The sequence below is a fragment of the Notamacropus eugenii genome, chromosome 2 (assembly GCF_028372415.1).
Source record: "Notamacropus eugenii isolate mMacEug1 chromosome 2, mMacEug1.pri_v2, whole genome shotgun sequence".
NCBI lineage: Eukaryota > Metazoa > Chordata > Mammalia > Diprotodontia > Macropodidae > Notamacropus > Notamacropus eugenii.
Window position 1 is genome coordinate 278,533,572 of NC_092873.1, and position 7,164 is coordinate 278,540,735.

At 35.9% G+C, this 7,164-nt stretch overlaps 1 pseudogene; it reads right to left on the reverse strand.

Annotated features, from left to right (window-relative positions):
* Positions 1–5,957: 5,957 nt before the first annotated feature.
* LOC140522972 (SIN3-HDAC complex-associated factor pseudogene) lies at positions 5,958–6,600 on the reverse strand (annotated as a pseudogene).
* Between the last annotated feature and the right edge of the window lie 564 nt (positions 6,601–7,164).

Consider the following 7,164-nt stretch of genomic DNA (forward strand, 5'->3'; position numbering starts at 1 on the left):
GCCATTAAGGAACCCTCCTCCCTTTGAAAATCCAGATGTTGGTGTTTCTCTCTCTGATAACTATGTATGTATGTAACAGTCAAACAGTTGGATCTGTCTGTTGATCTGTGGTGTATGTATTGCTTATGATCACACAGAAGCCCTGTCTGTTTGTCTTTATTTCTTTGTTTGTGTTTTTTTCTGTTGCTATATGTGATTAAAGGAGATTGTTAATCTCTCAAAACTTTCTTTCCTTTTAGAAAAGAATATCTAAGAACCTGTGCTAGCAGGTCCTCTTGGATGTGTCAGGGTGCTTGCTGCTACAGTAATGAGGTACTGAAAACAAAGAGGAGACTATTGCAAAAGTCCAGGTAAGAGGTCATGAGGTTAATGCTAGACAGGTGGCTGTGTAAGTAGAGAGACAGAGGGATACATGTGCAAGATGCTGTATAAGTGGAATTGACAAGATTTAAGAACTGATTGATTGTGGGGACTGATGTGGAGTGCAGTTGGAAATAACCAAGGTTTTGAATTTAGTTAACTGAAAGAATGGTGGTACTTCGAAAAGAAATAGGAAGGAAAAAGAGTGCCTTTAGGGGGGAGGATAACGAGCTTTCTTTTTTATATGTTGTGCTTGAAATGTCTGTGGCATCATATGAAATACCTCATACATAAGTAGTTGGTGATATGGTACTGAGCATCAGAGGAAATACTAGAGTGTATATATAGATTAGAAATCATATGCTTAAAATTATAATTGATCCTATGAGAGATCAAGTTTTTTGGCCCAGACTATATCCCAGGGAATTAAAAATGGTGCAAATGATGATTTTGAACCTAATGTTGTTAACTCCGTGAAAATTTGCTGGACTAAATATAGTCAAAATTTTATCCCAATATTCAAAAAGAAGATGAAGATGGGTCACAAAAACCCTAATGTTATCAGTCCAAGGCAAAATTCTATAGCACATTATTAATGAGAGAGCTTTGGAGTATTGAGAAACAGAAGAGTGGTCCCTGGGAGCCAGGATATGCATTCTATAAGACCAAGTCAATCCAGATTACTCTCTCTTTTCACTGCCTCTGTCTCTGTCACTGTCTCTCTCCCTCTCTGTTTCTGTCTCTCTCTCTTTCAAAAGTTTCTGAGACTGGTAAATCGAGGAAATATTTTAGACATCACATATTTGGATTTTAGCTAATGATTTGAGTATTTGATGATATCTTTGTAGACAATATGAAGAATGTAGAATAGAATCCATGATAGTACAGTCACATGGATTTGTAGCTAGATATTAGTATCAGAAAGTGCTTCTATTACATTGATGTGAACTTCAGGTAAACTAAGATGGAGCACTCCTTGTCCTTATTCTATCAATTAGTGTTTGTTTTTTATCAATGATTTGGATGCAAATATTGGTTCTACAAAACTGTGTATGACACAAAACTTGGAAGAATAAATAATATTTACTGTGACTAATTTAGTAAAGTAGGATTATAGGAATGTAATATGAATCAATAAATATTTGTAAGGACCTACCATGTTCCAGACATTGTGCTAGGGATACAAAGAGAGGAAAAAGCTCTCTGCTCTTAAGGAGCTCACTGTCTAAAGGGGGACATAGTGATGTACAAACAAACTATATATAAAGCAAGAAATAATTGACAGAAGGAAGGTGCTAGAATATAAGGGTTTGGGAAAAAGCTTCCCACAGAAGGTGAGATTTTGGTTTAAAAAATGAAGGAAGCCAAGCAAGCCAGGAACATCTAAACTATACAGTTTCATAAAACATAAGCTTGTATAGTACCTTTTCACCTTATTTGTCAAGTTGATCATAAGCAAAGACAGATACAAACAAGGTATGGCATTTTTCTCTATAATGTCATCATAGCATTCCATACTTGTGAAGATGTACTGAGTTAGAAGATGTACTATCTTGTTTTTGGAAAAGCCAGGAGGCCAGTGTCATTGAATCAAAGAGTAGGGGTGTTGGAGGTTGGAGGATGAAGTGTAAGAAGATGAGAAAGGTTGATTGGGGTAGGTTAAGAAGGGCTTAGAGATGGCATGGTACATTGGATACACAACAAATCTTGAAATCAGGCAAACTTGGGTTCAAGTCCCACTTTTACACATACTATCTATATATGTGACTTGACCCTTTGCAAGTCACCTAAACATTTAGTTTTGTCTAAACCTATAAGTTGTAAAACAGGTTCCCAATTTCCTTGGTAGAGGGAGTTTTCTATGTCATTAAAATCAGAAATCCTGTGAAAAGAAACCAAACCCAAAACAAAATAAAGTTACCATGCATAATTTACTCTGTGATGATGTTACAGAGAAAAATGCCATGCCATGGCTATAATCTGTCTTTGCTTGTGATCAACTTGACAAATGTGGCAAAAGGTCTTGTACAAGTTGATGTTTTGTGATAGTTCATAGTTTAGATGCAAGGGGAAATTATGTACACTACACATGTTTTGATGGATGCTTTTTTCATTTTGGAACAATTGAATTTAAATGTGAATGAAAAGTTTGAGGACCATTCCCTGGTGAAAACTATTTCATGGTGACCAGAAATTGTAGAGAAATTCCTTCTGGGATTTGACTATATTTCATTAAACAAATTAGGCTAAGAAAACATCTCTTTCACCATATGGAGGTACTAGTTATTACTTAGCCACATTACTGTCTCCCAGGACAGCTTCTCTGGGTAGGATGCAAGCAGAAGAAATATATTAGAACCGAAGTTTGTGCAGAAAGAATGCTAATGGCTGATTTTTAAGGGGCAGAAAATGAGAGATGTTCCTGAAAAGTCAGTCAAATCCTTAAGTTGCTGGAGTCTAGCCTGGGGAAGGAGAGGGGAAAAATAAAGACAATGGTGTAAGAGACTAAAGAAAGGCAAGAAGCAAAAGCAACAGAAGAAAAGAAAAAGACAAAGGCTTAGTCTAGGGAAGCAAACAGATTTACCTGGAGACATGGCCAGTGGAGAAATATCTTGCTGTTTATAATCCAGTTCCTATTATCCTATAGTCTGCTGTGTGACCTTTGGTGGAAGTCACTCTTTGGTCTTTGTGTAATTGTGTCCCTGCTGCCTATGCTATTAGTTTGTGTGTCAAGAATAAAGATTTGGCTTGTGAGTAGAGCAAAAGAGAGCCAGGAAAACAATCTACACAATCACTATGACAATGTAAATGACAAGAACGATAAAACATAGAACACTCTGTGAAATGGCAGTGGCCTATGTTGATCCCAGAGAAGAGATGAGAAACTGCATTTCCCTCCTTTTTATTAGTGAAATGGGGGACTATGGCTACAGGATCTTAAAACATAGGCTGGCAGAAGTGACTGACTGCAGGGATGGCTGATTTTGCTTAATTGTTTGTCCCTGCTTTGTTACCTGCTGTTTATGCACAGAGGTGATGGTAGTGATGGTGGCGGCGGTGGTGGTGAATGTGTGTGTTTGGTAGTGGGAGAGAATTATACCTGAAACTGACTGTTACAAAAATAAAAGTATCAATAATACTTTTAAAATCTTAAAATAGGGTAAAATTTTCCTTTTCTCCTTGTCTTCATTTATAGGGTTTTAAGACTGAATTTATCTAACACATGTAAAACTGGTAACGTTGTCAGGTAATTTATATACACTTAAATAATTTAGGGAATCTTATATGGCCTGAACTTGGCAAATATTTTTGACATTCATAATGGGTTTGATCCTTTAAAGAATGAATATGTCCTTTCAAATCTAGGTGGGGTAGGTTAAGGGTTTCAAGTATTGAGAAGAGAAAAGGCAAGTACTTCGGTCCTATTAATTAGTTCCACAAAATCTCAGGAATAGCTTACATTTCCCAAACTATGTAGAATATCTTTGGGGCTCTATTCTCAAAGCATCTCATGAAACTCAAAATGGACGATTATCATATCAATTTTGAAACTAAGAGTTTTTTGGGCAGGACTTTCAAATGTTTTTCCTAAACTTTTTTTCCTAAATAGGACTAAATTTATTCAATATCCTAGGAAAAGTTTTGATTATATCAACAGTATAAAAGTACAAAACAAATTGGAAGGTTGCTAATACATTAATATAAAGTGCATGACTACATATGTTATATCTTACAGACAAAGAAATAGGTGGAAGATGAAGATGACTGTGTTTGAGGTTCAACAATAAATAAGTGCAGAAGTAGAGATGATACATATTATAGTATATTCTACCATACTGTAGTCATTAAAAATGTACAAAATAAATTTAAAAATAACTTGGCAAGAAAATGACAATGGCTAGGACTCACGCATGCACTTCAAATATTGTAGCTCCACACAGATAATCTATCCATTTGATTATACAGCAGTGTGGATGGAGACTATGGAGTCTATATACTTTTCTCTAAAAAGAGGAGTAGATTGACTAATGGTGGAAATCTATACAAACCTATAAGGAGGTTGTAAAAATGGCTCACTCCTCATTCTTATGTCATATCAAACTTAGAAAAGCCAGCTTTAAAAAGAAGAACTGTATCCTGGTACAAGATAAACAAAACAATCCTCTTCTTATCTTCACTTTCTGCACTTATTTGGTAGAACATATTGAATTTGCCCTCAAAATTTGGAACACTTTCATAAAGAGGTTTTTGTGATGAACATGTAGCAGGTTCAAACAGGAAATGTCTTCTTGTAACCATTTTAAAACTTCACATTCAGCATTTATTTTATCCTTAACGTATCAATATTTGGAAAGCTTGAATTAGAAGCAAAAAAAAAAAACCTATTCTGTATCCCAACACCTTTTCCTTCCTAATGGAAGTTAATACAAAACAAAAGACAACAAAAAAAGATAAACTTGTAGCAGTGTGCTGCAGCATATCCTAAAAGGTTAAAACAAGGTAAATGCCCACTTATGGAGGTAAAAGCCTTCCTTCACAAAGGTCAACTGAAATAATCCAGAGCTAAAACTGAATCGTGCAGGTCTTTGACGTAGTCACTAAGCAACCAACAGACAAGAGTTATATACAATATAGAAGAAAAATATCAATTATTCACAGATGTGAAATTCCCTGGAAAATGTGCCCAGAAATATTAACCCATGGGTTCTGCACAATCCTGTACATATGCACGATTGTTTCATTAAAGTGGACCGCTATTTTAATAATCAGTGTATATGGTATATATTCCACCCATGCAGTGATGCCTCCATAGTAAGAAAAAGGAAGAATAAAATTCGAGTCATTTTTCCCCAAAGATTTGCTACATCTCTAGGAGGACTTGTGGCTTATTATTATTATTTTTTTTTGCAATACCATATAAATTACTATTCCCTTAGACTAACAAATGAAAGAGGAAGCAATGAACATAAAAAGATCACTCTTTGTCTTAAATAAGGAATGCTAACTTCTCCAAGTTATCTGCAGTAAAAGGCACAGTCTGTCCTGCTTAATCACTCAGTGGTACAGGTTTGAATCATCATAACTTTTAAAAGACTCCAGTGTCATAATTGTTTTCAAATGCCTCTCTGGTATTTAAGTCCTCTTCACTGATTTCCTTTCACAAAGGAAAACAAATGTTATCACTTACTTTAAAATGACTAACCACTGTTTTTCAATAAACACTAAAGTACATATTTTTAACACACAAAAATCCCATTTCTGCCCTCTACATCCCCCTCAATGTTCATTCGTTAAGAAGGAATTAAAAAAAAACAAACCATCCCAACTCAAACATTTTCAGCATTCAGCCTCTCTATCAAATATGTAGCATCTTAAATATTTATATACAATCCTTTTAGTAAGATGGACACTGGCTTCAGAGTTTGTTGAAGTGGAGAAAAAAATGAAAACAAACAAAATCTGCTTGAAACTATTCGAGAAATTGTCTTTTGGAAGGACAACTAGTGTCCAAGTGAAGTGTTGCCTTTCCTTTACTAATAATTATCAGTCCCCCTTCTTGAGTCATCATTCCTTCTGACTGGAGACAGGCAGAGATTCTAGTTCCTGCTCCTTGGTTTTTTGTTTTTTTGGTTTTTTTTTGCAGCTGCTGTCTTGTTTCTTCTACAGTAGGCCTTGAATAGATGTGTTTATTAGAACTTCCCTGAAATGCCCCTTTTTTAGAAATCCCACAGCATACGCTCTGTCTTTTCCAGTATGTGAGATCTAAAAAGGAAAAGACTGGTGTTCTGCTAGAATCAGAGCCAACCTCCATACCTGAACCATCATCAGACTGATTACTGTAACAAGGGGAATGAGGCACTTGAAGTGGTGCTATGAGCATCAGATGTGTGGCATTTGAATTCCTTTTGCAATTTGTTGATCTGGTTGCTTTTTATCCTGCTTCCAGAAAGAGTTGCCTTTTTCTTTGGCTTTAATGTGGTCTTTAGACTGGGTCCAGCCTTTGCATCTTCCACATGATTCCATGTTTTCTGATCCTGCTGGTAGCTTTTTCCATCTTTTCACCAGAAGCACACAGGTATTATAGATGTCTCCTGAACAAATCTTACACAACCCAAAGCAGCTCTGGAAATTCTTCTTATAGTGTTTACTGTCAGTGAAAAGAGAACTAGAGGACTTGGCTCTGCAAATACAGCAACTCTCTATACTTTAGTGCATCTTTGGTTTGTGGAAACCAAACATTTTGTTTTGGTGGTATCCTTGCTGGAGCAACTCTCCAAACTCAATAACAGGTGTGAGGTGTGATGTGCTCTACAAGCCAATGGGCACACATCTTCCTTAGCTTGCTTCTCCTGGTCTTTTAAACTAAAAATTCACTTAACTTTGTCATGGAATATTATATGTAAAAGTCTCATTTTCTATAGTAATGTTGCATATGCAATATTATGCATATAGGTTGCATATGATTACAATGATATGCAATATTATGATTAGGTCTGTGAGATCTGCTGACATAAAGATACAATGAATTCTTCTCCAAACAAGTGACTTGTGTTTGGATCCCAGCTCTGACATTTGCTAGTTGTATAATCAGAGCAAGGTCATTTGATATTTCTAAGTATAATCTCCATCTGAGGTAACTTGTGCTTTTTCTTGTCCCCTTAATTTAATCTTAGGCATGCAAAAGGCCAAGAAATGCTAGGCTGTACAAGTTCAGTCTCCCCATCTTGATCAGCTGTCATTTTACATGTGTATGGTTTGAAGGAGCTGTCTTTAGGTGGTGCTATTTAATGCAAAACAATGAAG